Source organism: Typopeltis vanoorti, chromosome 6 (assembly GCF_054136105.1).
Source record: "Typopeltis vanoorti isolate ZY-2024b chromosome 6, IOZ_Tvanoo_1.0, whole genome shotgun sequence".
NCBI classification, from domain to species: domain Eukaryota; kingdom Metazoa; phylum Arthropoda; class Arachnida; order Uropygi; family Thelyphonidae; genus Typopeltis; species Typopeltis vanoorti.
In genome coordinates this window covers 42,827,790-42,840,374 of record NC_143554.1, presented here as the reverse complement: position 1 = coordinate 42,840,374, position 12,585 = coordinate 42,827,790, and the positions used below count along the sequence as shown (strand labels likewise).

Here is a 12,585-nt window from a genome sequence, read left to right as displayed (position 1 = left end):
AGGAGGGCGGTTGACGGAGAGATACCAGAGAGTGGGTTATTCAGAAGTTGAGTCTAAAAGACGGCTTGTGACTAGTGGAGTGCCACAGGGCTCTGTTCTTGGACCACTGCTTTTCAATTTGTTCATCAATGATATAGGAAAGGATTTGAGAGGAAGTGTTCACTTGTTTGCTGATGATGCAAAGTTGGGTAGAGCAATTATGAGTGCACAGGATGTCAAAATTTTACAGGATGATTTGGATAGTTTGGAGGACTGTGCTAGGAAAAATGGATGTCAATTTAATGTGGCAAAGTGTAAGGTTATGCACTTTGGGGTGAAAAGAATAGCAGCAGTATATCGCATTGGTGGAACCGTACTCCAGGAGATTGATGAGGCCAGGGATTTGGGAGTGTTGGTGGATAGGGAATTGAGGTTTAGGGGGCACATTGCAAAAGTGACTAAAACAGCTCAACAAATCACTTGGCTTCTGAAAAATACTTTAACATGCAGAGACAAACAAGTTGTTGTTCCTCTGTATCGAGCCTTGATAAGACCCCATCTGGACTACTGTGCCCAGTTATGGGCACCAGGGTTTCTTCGTGATGGGGAGGAAGTGGAGAGGATCCAGAGACGAGTGACCAAGATGATAGCGGGTCTGTGGAATGGAGCTTATGAGAATAGGTTGAAGATTCACGGGTTGCAGAAATTGGTCGATAGGCAAAGGAGGGGTGATATGATTGAGACATTCAAATTACTGAAGGGTTTCTGTAAGATTGAACCAGAAGATATTTTTGAAAATATGACTGGTGGTGGGAGGACTAGGGGCCATGAATGGAAGCTGGGCAAGAGCGTGGTTGACAAGGGTGTTAGAGCTAGGGTTTTTACTTGGAGAGTAGTGAATAAGTGGAATAAGCTTCCAGAGTCTGTTGTGGGTGCTACAACTGTGAATGAGTTCAAGGCAAGGTATGATAGATACTGTGTGAATAGTTGTTCTTGACATGATGTTAGGCCCTCCCTCGATGAGTCTGTCGACTCCTTGGAGTTGCCTGGAACAATAATAATAATAATAACAATAAAATTTAGTTGAATGATTAACTAAGTGCTTCTCAGTGTAATATATGAATTCTAACTGTAATAAAAATGTTTTGTTTTAATGTGAATGTTGTCTTGCCTGTAATTGATCCTGCTGCACTTGCTCATAAGATATAACAAACCACAAAAGGGCGGGAAACTGTTTAATATAAGGTCATGACTGCAAGTTGTAAGTTTTTAGCTGAGAAGAGTGAATGCTGACTGAGTTCTAACTCCTGGGTCTTACATGTTTAGTATATCCTAGGATTCAGGGTGGTGCAGCGAAACAAATAAATTTTCTCTGAATTTGAAGAGGGAGATAGAACCAGTGCTGAGACAAAGAAATAGGCATCTGCCATTTGCATTTCTTTGTCTCACAAAACAACAGCTTCACTCTTATCAGGGATTCGGCCAGTAGTATAATAGAGATAAGAAAGGGCACATAAGGATAGGATATGACACAACACAGATTCAATGCTGGTGTCACCTTATAAGTAAGTGGATTACGAAAACATGACCTCTGTTTAGCAAACCCTGCTGCCCATCAAAGATAATACCATTGTTGTGAACTAAATTCTGGATCCTAATTCTCACCAACCTTTCCAATACTTGAACCACAACATCTGACACAGATTAGCTTATCATTTGATGCTTATATTCTGTCACCTCCTTTATGAAGTGGCACAGTCTTGCCTTCCCTCCACTCCTTTGGAACTTAACCAATGTAGGACTCGTATTAAACAAATATATCAAGTCAGATGTCATCTCTGCCACATTCCTTCAAAATATATGGTGATATTTCATCAAGTTCCCCAGCCTTATTAACATCAACTTTGCTTAATTCCCCATATACCTCTTCCTCATTCACTGTCTACCTCTCCTCTTCATCATCCACTGCTCTGAAACTCTGCATGATGTGCAGGGATGAAAACCTTTATGAACTGTTCATTAAACATCTCAGCTATATCCTCAGCAGCAGTTTTCCTATACCATTTTCTTCAATCAGTGCTGTTCTACCATAATCATTCTTATTTCTGCTGGCTACATTATTGAAACAACTCTCTAGACTTTTTTTTTTTTTTTGCTTCATTGACTAGCTGCTACTCATATTGAACTTTTGCTCCCATCGCCAATGAGTCACCCTCCTTGCCAGTTCTTTGTATTCCTTGTGGAATTGATTATTACCACGCCTCTTATCCATAATGCCTTTTTTCCTCTGTATCGTATGCTTAATCTCTTCATTCATCCATTTCACACCTACCTTATTTAACCTTCTGACCTTTGGAGTACATTTAGACAGTGCTTCTACTAGATAGTTCTTGAATATTACCCATGCAGCATTGATTTCCTTTCCACCCTAACTCCTCATTCCATGCTACTGCTGCAAACTATCTCCTGAGCTACTCATAATCACCAGCCTTGTAGTTCCACATATACCTTGTCCTGACATGGTTGGCAATCACACAGTTAATCACTCTTATTTGTATATAGTTGCAATATACTTTAGAGTCACGTTTGTATATAGTTAAGAGTCGGTTGGTTGTAAAATAACATTTGGAATGAAAGAGAATGTCTATTATTTTGGATGCTAAGGAAGTTATTGATATAATGTGTTTCTGCTAGGAGAGACTGGAGTTTAATGTTAGTCCAAGCAGAGAGTTCTGATCTTGTCTGGTGATTGCAAAATACTGAGCTGAGGTTTCTTTTGCAAGTGAAGAGAAAAGGCTGTGTTTTGGTGGCATTGAACATGATCAAATTGTCCTTGCAAATTGAAAGATAGTATTACTAAATCACTTAAGGAATTGAACAACGTAGATACGAATATAAATTAAATTATACTTTAATAAATATTTCTGATATTTCGGCAACGTCACGTTGCCATCTTCAAAAGGAACTTACAAAAAAAAAGGCACATACACATAGGCAATACAACACAGTAACTGAGAATGAAGAGATGAAGCTATTGTTCTCTTAAAAGTCCTGATGGTGTCCTCTAGCGGGCTAAGTAGGTGTTCTTGGCCGTTGGGCTGAAGGTCTGCTGATGTAAGCCTCCCAAATTTGGGGCAGTGGCATACAACCAAATTTGTTGAGGTTGGGAGAGTTTCTTAGAGCTGAGGCTGATTCCATAAATAGTCTTTGGAATTTGTATTTGCTACGGTGTATTACTGTAGCTTTCTTCCACCGTATTCTGTGGCGTGTATCCAGAGCATGGTCTGCAAGACCAGAATGGCTGTACTTGTGAAAATGGATGTAGTCCTTGTGTTCAGAAATTCTGATATTTGCTGTCCTGCCTGTTTGGCCAAAGTAAGACAGTTTACAACTGCAAGGGACCTGGTATACACCAGGTAGGTCTAGGGGAAGTGGTTGGTCTTTAGTGGAGCGGATAAGGAATGCCAATTTTCTGTAAGGCCTGTAATAGGAGGTCAGGTCATGTTTTTTTAAGATTTTGGTAATTTTTTCCGAGGTGCCTCGGATGTAGGGAATGGTGATGGATTTAGAGTAATCGTTGTTGTGGAGGTGGGGGCTGTGGTTTGTAGGTTTTAATATTTTTTGGATTTTTTTTTGGGGGGGGGGGGGTAGTCTTTGGCTGAGAAAGTGTTGAGGATGTGATTTAGTTCAATGTTTAGGGCCATGTCGTTAGAACAGATTAGTTTAGCCCTGTTGTACAGTGTTTTCACTACTCCATATTGTGTGTGGTTGTGGTGGGGGGGGAATTGTTGGTGAATGTATCTGCCTGTATGGGTGGGTTTTCTATAAACTGAGAAAACCAATGTTCCATCAGGCTGGCGGGTGACTAGTGTGTCTAGAAAGGGAGGCTGTTGTTTTCCTCTTTTTCCAGGGTGAACTTGATTCTGGGGTGTTGGTTGTTTACGTGTGTTAGGAAGGAGAGGAGTGTTTCAGAGCCATGTGGCCAAATACCGAACACATCATCAACATAGCGAAGCCATATGGTTGGTTTTTGTGGGGCAGAGGCTAAGGCTTTTCTTCAAAGGTTTCCATAAAGAAATTGGCCAAGGGTGGGGAGAGTGGTGAACCCATGGCTGTCCCCTCTATTTGTTTGTAAAATTTTCCCTGCCAAACGAAATAGCCTGAGTTCATTGTGAACTGAAATAGGGCTGAGATATCGGGAGAAAATTTAGCTTGGATTAGCTCTAAAGTTTCCTTGAGTGGGACATTTGTGAATAAGGAGGAGACGTCAAAGCTGACCATTATGTCAGTATGTTGGAGTGTTGCAGATACATTCACCAACAATCCTCCCCCCCACCCTCACAACAATATGGAGTGGTGAAAACACTATACAACAGGTCTAAACTAATCTGTTCTAATGACATGGCCCTAAACACTGAACTAAATCACATCCTCAACACTTTCTCAGCCAAAGGCTATCCCCCCCCCCCAAAAATCCCCAAAATATTAAAACCTACAAACCACAGCTCCCCCCCCTCCACAACAAGGATTACTCTAAATCCATCACCATTCCCTACATCCGTGGCACCTCGGAAAAAATTACCAAAATCTTAAAATAACATGACCTGACCTCCTATTACAGGCCTTGCAGAAAATTGGCATCCCTTATCTGCTCCACTAAAGACCAACCACTTCCCCTAGACCTACCTGGTGTATACCAGGTCCCTTGCAGTTGTAAACTGTCTTACTTTGGCCAAACAGGCAGGACAGCAAATATCAGAATTTCTGAACACAAGGACTACATCCATTTTCACAAGTACAGCCATTCTGGTCTTGCAGACCATGCTCTGGATACACGCCACAGAATACGGTGGAAGAAAGCTACAGTAATACACTGTAGCAAATACAAATTCCAAAGACTATTTATGGAATCAGCCTCAGCTCTAAGAAACTCTCCAAATTTCAACAAATTTGGTTGTATGCGACTGCCCCAAATTTGGGAGGCTTACATCAGCAGACCTTCAGCCCAACGGCCAAGAACACCTACTTAGCCCGCTAGAGGGCCATCAGGACCTTTAGGAGAACAATAGCTTCATCTCTTCATTCTCAGTTACTGTGTTGTATTGCCTATGTGCACGTGCCTTTTTTTTGTTAGTTCCTTTTGAAGATGGCAACGTGACATTGCCGAAATATCGGAAATATTTATTAAAGTATAATTTACTTTATATTCTTATCTACGTTGTTCAATTCCTTAAGTGATTTAGTAATGCATAACCAACGTATAAGCCTGTCTACGAGAAAGATAGTATGTAGATCAATGTTTAAGGCACTAAGTGATTGTAGATGGTCTTGATGCTTGGGATATCTGCACACTGTTGTCAAATGAGTAGGATGAATGGGGAGTGCTGTCATCTGTAAAGCTGTAGAATACTGATTGGGAGTATGTTGTTTATGTACATGAGAAAGTTAGGTGATAGGACAGAACCCTGAAGTACTTCTGCATTGGTGAAGCTTGAAGAGAGGAAACCATCAATCATGACATGCAGCGAATGACCAGAGAGGAAGCTGCAGACCTTAATTGGGCTGTCAGCTTCCTCTCTGGTCGTTCGCTGGTAGCAGGCCTTGATGCCAGACACAATCAGAAGCTCTGGAAATGTCAAGTGTAGCAGCAGAAGTTTCTCTGAAGCTTTTCATTTCACATGTTCAGTGGTGAGTAATGCAAGCTCAAAGAGGTCCGCTGTGGATCTTGAATGGCAGAATCCATATTGGTGATTGTTGATTAATTGGTGGGCATCTAGGTAATGGAGAAGCTGGCTATTAATGATTTTCTCCATTAATGGAGGAGACCAAGGCATTGACAGTTGGTTGAGACAGTAGACTTCTATCTCCATTTTTTGGAATATGCAAGATATGTGATTGCTTCCACACATTATGATAAGTACGATCTATGTATAATAGATTGTACAGATGATACAGGATGGGGATTAGCTGTGCAGTACAATGTTTGAGAATAAATGGAGAGATGCCATCAAGACCAGGAAACGTTTTATACTCCTAGTTATTTTATTAATTTTCTGATGTCTTTTTGTCAAAAAAACTACAAGAGCATTACTATGCTCAGATTCTGCTGTGCCAGGGGAAATTTCTCTTGGTCATCAATGCAGAAGTTTGAGAAAAAAAGCTATGCTAGGAAGTCAGCTTTATCTTTGGGTGAAGTAACAATGGTGCATCAAGATGAGAGGGTGATGGAAGAGTATTGGGTGAGTGAAAGAGGGTTATCAAGAAGTTATGTAGGTAGATGAATGATTTACATTATGTGATTTTTTTTTATGGGAAACATTTCCACCTCTCATCCAGCTTTGTCAGTGGTGTTGGAAAAGGAGAGATAATTGGAATTATGGATGTTGAGGTCATCTATGAAAATGTCCTCACTATTTGGATGGGTGGATTGCAGATGGTTGAGTTTCATGGAAAAGAATGTGAAGAGGTCTGGGTAGTTATCACAATTTGGAGAACAATAAATGCTGCAGATAAATATTACTAAATGGAACATGAAAACCTTGAGTCAGAGGAGGTCAAAAGCAGGGGATTCTAAATTAGTCTCTCTCTACTCTAGCATGCAGCATCTGATCTTACGAAGGGATAGGTGCCTTCACAATTCCTTTTGCCACAAGGACAAAAGGAATTGTGAAAGGAAATAGACTCATGGAAGTGACATCTATACAAAGAGTGACCAGACTCTTGCCATTATGTGGCTTCAACAGTTCTTCCCACCTACCATTACCCTGACTACCTCTCCAGGCATGACCTGGCAGAGTGTGTGTGGTAGCTGGAATATGTGCCAGTTGATTGTGAAATCTCGTGACTGATTACTGTTTGGTTCAGTGGATAAAGGAGAAGATTAAGCATGAAATCTTGAAGGCAGTACGAGATGAATAATGGTACTAATGAGTTGCACAAAGAGTAAAAAGAGCAAGCCAGGAGAGTGACTCACTTGGTAAGGACACCAAAAGTGCAGTACGAGCAGAAATTAGGAAATCAGGCCAAGAAAAAGTCCTTGTGAGTGTTTTCGATATGTGGCAAGTAGAAAAAAGAATGATCATGGCAAGGTGATGTTAATGGATGAAAGTGGAAGATTGATAACTGCTGCAGAAGACATAATTGAGGTATTCAATGAACAGCTCATCAGGGTTATTGGAATAAATTAAAGATACCAAGAAATTATATACTTGGTTTAATCCTTTATCCAATTGTAAGCAAACAAAGTTTGCACCTGAAGTATTTTCAGGACTGGAGCAACTCGTATAAGGAAGCTAAGACTTCACATCACTTGCCTTAGTACCCCATAATGCAAAGCACATCTCCTTGTGGATATGTATAATGCTATGCATTATGGGAAGGGTCACTACCCAGACCGGTTTCGACCTTTATTTAGGTGAAAAAGTAATGGGTTGCTCATCATAGGCCTAGAGTAGTTAGTATGGGGGGGGTGCAAGAGAGCCTGATAGTATTAGGAGAAAGAAAGACAGACAAATAGCATGAGAGATAGAGAAAAGGCCTCGGCTCTTTTATATCATCATATAGCCAAAGGCTATCGGTTTTTCTTTTTCACCAATCTCATATAGATGAACAACCAAAAGACCAATTGAAACTAAACTGCAAAGATGACTAATACCCAAGTGGTTAGCCCCCATCTGGGTTAACTTGAGTTGGCCTTCTCTGCCTGGGATTGCTCTCCATCATGCCTGCAATTGACTATAAGACCACATTGAATTAAGAGGATGGAATTATTTAAAAAATCTCTCATAGCAAGAATAGACAGAATTTTGTTTTCCCTCGTGAATATTGCATAATGTGGGTGGTCTATACCAGAGGTCGGCAACGCAGTGCCCGCGGGTGCCACGGCGCCCGCAGTGAATTTTTAGTGCGCCCTCAGAGAAATTATTGTACACTGCTTTGGAACTTGCAGCGTAGATCGCAGTATATCTGAGAGATACATTCATTTCTAGTATGTGCTAAAATGCAAGAAAACATAAAGAAAAAACACTGCAAATATAATAAATGATGGTACAAATTAAATGAATATTGAATCCAACATTATTTCATAGCCGAATATAGAAACTACAAGAGTTTTGTGCCGAATATATAGAAACTAAAAGTTTTGGCGGATGCAAGCATAAGTAATGCCTTATGGGCAACTCGTAGTAAAGGTGGAGCAAGCTCCAGACCGCTTTTCTTTAGTATTTTCCATAAATGTAAAGCACATCTTGCAGAGGTCAGCAACCTTTTTAATATGAAGGCCGCAATATAAAATTTGAAAATTACGGAGGGCTCATGACATCCATTATAAATGGTTAGAAATATCTTTGTAAACCAAAGTATTTGCACTGATAGCGGGAGTGATTCAACAAACACACATACTAAAAAACAAAGGGTTCTAACAACGTTTAGAAATGGGGTGAAGGGTAGTGAGAGTGGTCGCATTGATAACTAGACAAGAGACCTCTTATGCTCAGAGGTCTCTCATCCACTCGGCGCTCGCATATGATCTGACTGATACATGCTAATTGTTAACATGAATATTCTTTAACCGTTAAAGAATATTCATGTTAACAATTAGCGTGTATCTGTCAGATCAGATGCGAATGCGTTGCTTTTTCAATCATAATGGCAAATGTATTTGTTTATTATGCAATAATAGTGTGGCTATTTCTAAAAAAAGTAATATAGAAAGACATTTCAAAACCATTCATGCCAATTGTAATTTTAAGTTTAATTATTTAAATCAGGAGGAAGTTGGCAATGCATGCGTCATGGCCAGTGGTGAGCTATAAGGGGCTCACCCGAGCCCTTTGTTAAATTTTTCTCAAATTTGTGAGCCCCTTGTTCTTCTTGTTTACTTTTTTTATTTTTTCAAAAAAAAAAAAGAAAAAAAAAACATAATTTTTTGAAATGTATTAAGCGACAAACTCATACGGTACCCTAACAAAGTGATTTTATTAAATAAAATATTATAGTTATTGTTACCACCGTTTTACAAATAAGAATTCACTTTTGGTAATTGCATATAAATAAATAGGACTATAAAATAATGCCCCTTGATTGGTACCGTTAATTATCACTTGAAGTATAAAAACAAAAGAGAAATATTACTTACTTCAGTATTATTGTGTTTAGATAATATTTATTTATTCTTTATAGACTGTTTATCATGAAAACTTCTATCGCAAACAAAAGAAATTTATTTTGTTTATAAAATATGCAGACTATTTCATATGTGCGATTATTAAAGATTTTATTCTTATTATATTTTGATAGTAAAAAATGTTTTTTTTTTATGTAAGATAAATTAACACAGATGATTGTGCGCTAATATTTCATGTTTAGATCATGAAATATTGGTTTAAAAATGATAGCTTTTACATGTTATCCCTTCATACTTTTTGATTGGCATTTGTACAGAAGCTATATTAATAAACATTTTTGTGTGAAATACGGCTTTTTTTGCTCAACGATGCGAGCCCTTTGTTAAAATTTCCATAGCCCATCACTTGTCATGGCGCCTGCAGTATTGCGTCCCTCATATTAAAAAGGTTGCCGACCACTGGTCTACACCATCTAGTCATAAATTTGATATTTCCTAGAATGCTTCTTTCTAAATACAAAAATCATCTGACTGAACAATAAAATTACCACAATACAATATTACAAAGCATTTGGTTGTCATATTGCTGGTTTTCAAATCCATGTTTCTTTTTTAACCTTCCATAAATGATATTTTAATTCATTAATTATAAAAATCAAAATTCTCATCCCATCGTTGAGAGGTGTTGTAAAAAAAAATAACCTGTTCTGTTGTAAGTAATGGAATGCCCAACGCATTACATAATCTGTTCCAAATACACAGGGCAACTGTAAAATGCATGTTCCACTGTTTCCGTTTGGAAACAGTGGAACATGAATTCTAACATCTGTTACGATGTCACAGATTGGATCTCCAATGTTAAAGTACCTCCATTTGATGGTATTGACTGGAATGTGGCCATATGCATTACTCCAAGCAAGATCTCTCCTGTTAGGGTACCCTTGGAACTTCATCAAGTTATGAAACAAAACATTGTTGTCCGTACCTAACTGTGGAACTTCATGGCGAAAGAGATTAAAGATTTCTTTGTACCAATTCCAGAGTGTTTTAGCAGTCTTAGAGTTAAGCACAGAGTGTTGTAGTATTCAGGGACAATCACAGGTTTTGGACCTGTATAATCAATAATTCCAAACAGGGGAAGATGAAAATCCAATAGTAATGGAGAAGGTCTGCACATGTGTGATCAGTCTGCAATAATTTATGGATTTTAGAAGCTGTATTGTTTAGATAGCAGAATTTTAAAACTGGAAGTCCAAATCCTCCGTGCTTCTTTGATAGTGTTATATCTCCTTCTTCTTCTACTTTGTTTTCGCGTGTGTGGCATCACTTTCTTGTTATTTCTCTATCTTAAATCTATGGTGTACCAACTAAGCCTGAAATCTCTGACTTATCTCTCTGGGGCTGCTTCTCTATTTGGAACTCTGACAAAATTTATTTATTTTAGCTGTGCCAGCCAGAGTCCTAGTACAGAAGAGTTCTTGTATAAAGAAACCTTCCCAGAGTTTAAGTATTACCTAATCTTATTAAAGTATTAAGTGCCTATAGAAACTTCAACATTGCAGTCATGGCCTAAACTTTCTTTAATTTCCCCTTATTCACAGGTTCGAACTTTAGCGAGTGGTAATTTCAATCTCATGCTCAGACAAACTCAGACTTACATAGAAAAAACATGTTTATTTATTACCAAAATTTCATACAATAAATTTTTACATATCAAGGTATGTCATATCAGAATTCTAATTCATTAGCTGAGGTATAAGGAACACATTAATTATCAAAGCACTCTAATTTTACATCTCTAGATTAAATAGGCACATATTCATCATAAAACAGTAATTCAAAATTCTAAGTAAAACTTGCTAACAAAGGTCAATTCACACTGAACTAAGTGTTGCATACTCTCAGGCTTTCAGACTGCTAGTCCAATACGATTAACGCGTTACTGAGCACAAAAGTCACTTAAAAGTTCTCTTTCTTCTCAATTAGAAATCTGTTCTTCTCTTTTTGCCCCAATACTAATCGCTACAAGAATAAGGAATTTACTGTACGTTACCAGTGTCCTGAGAGGATATCGCACTTCTTTTCGCCCGTCCTTTGTAGTCAGATGTCTTTCTGCTTTATCAAGTTGCGTTCACGTGGAGGTTACGCCGATCGATGGAAATCGCCATTCCTTGCACTTTGCCGTATAAATGCTCGCCTACTGGATCGATATTGTCATCTCGGCCGTCCTTTTTTGAGTAACTTATTCCGCTGTTTCGCATCGGTAAACTTTTACAGATGGCCCTAGTTGGTGTCTGCCATCAGCTCACGTATAGCATGCCCGACTCCTTCAGCTAGCAACTGGGAAGGTGATTACTTCCGGCGCCGTCAATCGGTCAGCGCTCTGCTTGTCCACATGAGAAAACCGGAACAGAAAAAATGGGCGGGTTCAAACCCGAGTGAACTCGCTTTTTATTCTTCTTTTTAGCACCCTCTTTTCGTAATGGAGGATCTCTCACTGTGCTCTCCTATTCACCCTTATGTGATTGCATCACACTTCTGCTCCTTGAAGAGCACGCATTTCGCCGAACGCGAGTTCAGCTCACCTTCCACGAACACTTCCATTGCGCCATTACGTCATCGTAAGCAGCTAGCTAGCAACCTTTGAACCTTTGTTTGCACTTAGATTTACATTCTTATACAGTATAATTTAGACATCAATAATTTTAACAATATAATTCTATTTTGACATACAATTTTCTCTTCAAATTTACTTCTTTCTAAGGTAATTGTAACAGGTTTTCTTTTATATTTTTCTTACTTAACTAATAGTGCAAGCATTTCTAGCTCAGAATTGTGTTCCTTGTTAAATCTTGAATGAATGACTTTTTTGTTGAAAGCGTCCCCATTCAAGATCTAACAATAGTTGAAGAAATTCCTTTTTAATTTCTTGGTATTGGCTGGACCAAAAAAATTGCAGAGGCTTACTATATAATTGCTTTTCTTCAGCTTCTGTGATGTTTGTAATATTTATTATGTACAACTGAGCAGGAAAGATTATGGTTTTGAGTACTATGGCTTTAGAAGAAAAGGAGAGTGGCCCTATTTTCCAGTCTTCAAACATTTCAAGGTTTATGTATATAAGTTCTTGGACTGGTAATATTAGGTAAGTGGAGAAGGGAATTCCAAGTATATTGAGGGGTTCTCTCTTAAGGGGTTTGTCCAAAAGGAATGCCATCAACATCCCACTTTCCATAAACTTTTATTTTTGTCTTGTCTGCATTAATAATTAATCCACTGCTTTTGCTGAATTTTTCCAAAATACCAAAAAAAAAAAATATATGGAATCATTATCCTTCAAAGTTCTCACAATATCATCACCATATGCTAATGCCTTATTTTCCTTTATAGTTGAAGGAACAACTATAAAGTTATTCCTTGCACAGCATATGTATTGTTGACTTCCTATATAAAAGTTTCAAGAACCAATGCAAAGAGCAGTG

General features: G+C 38.5%; 1 protein-coding gene across 3 annotated transcripts in view; it reads left to right on the top strand.

The window, feature by feature from the left end:
- LOC150105407 (sorting nexin-13-like) overlaps window positions 1-12,585 on the top strand; it is a 599,079-nt gene that overhangs the window by 51,707 nt on the left and 534,787 nt on the right. The gene's annotated exons all lie outside the window — the stretch shown is intronic.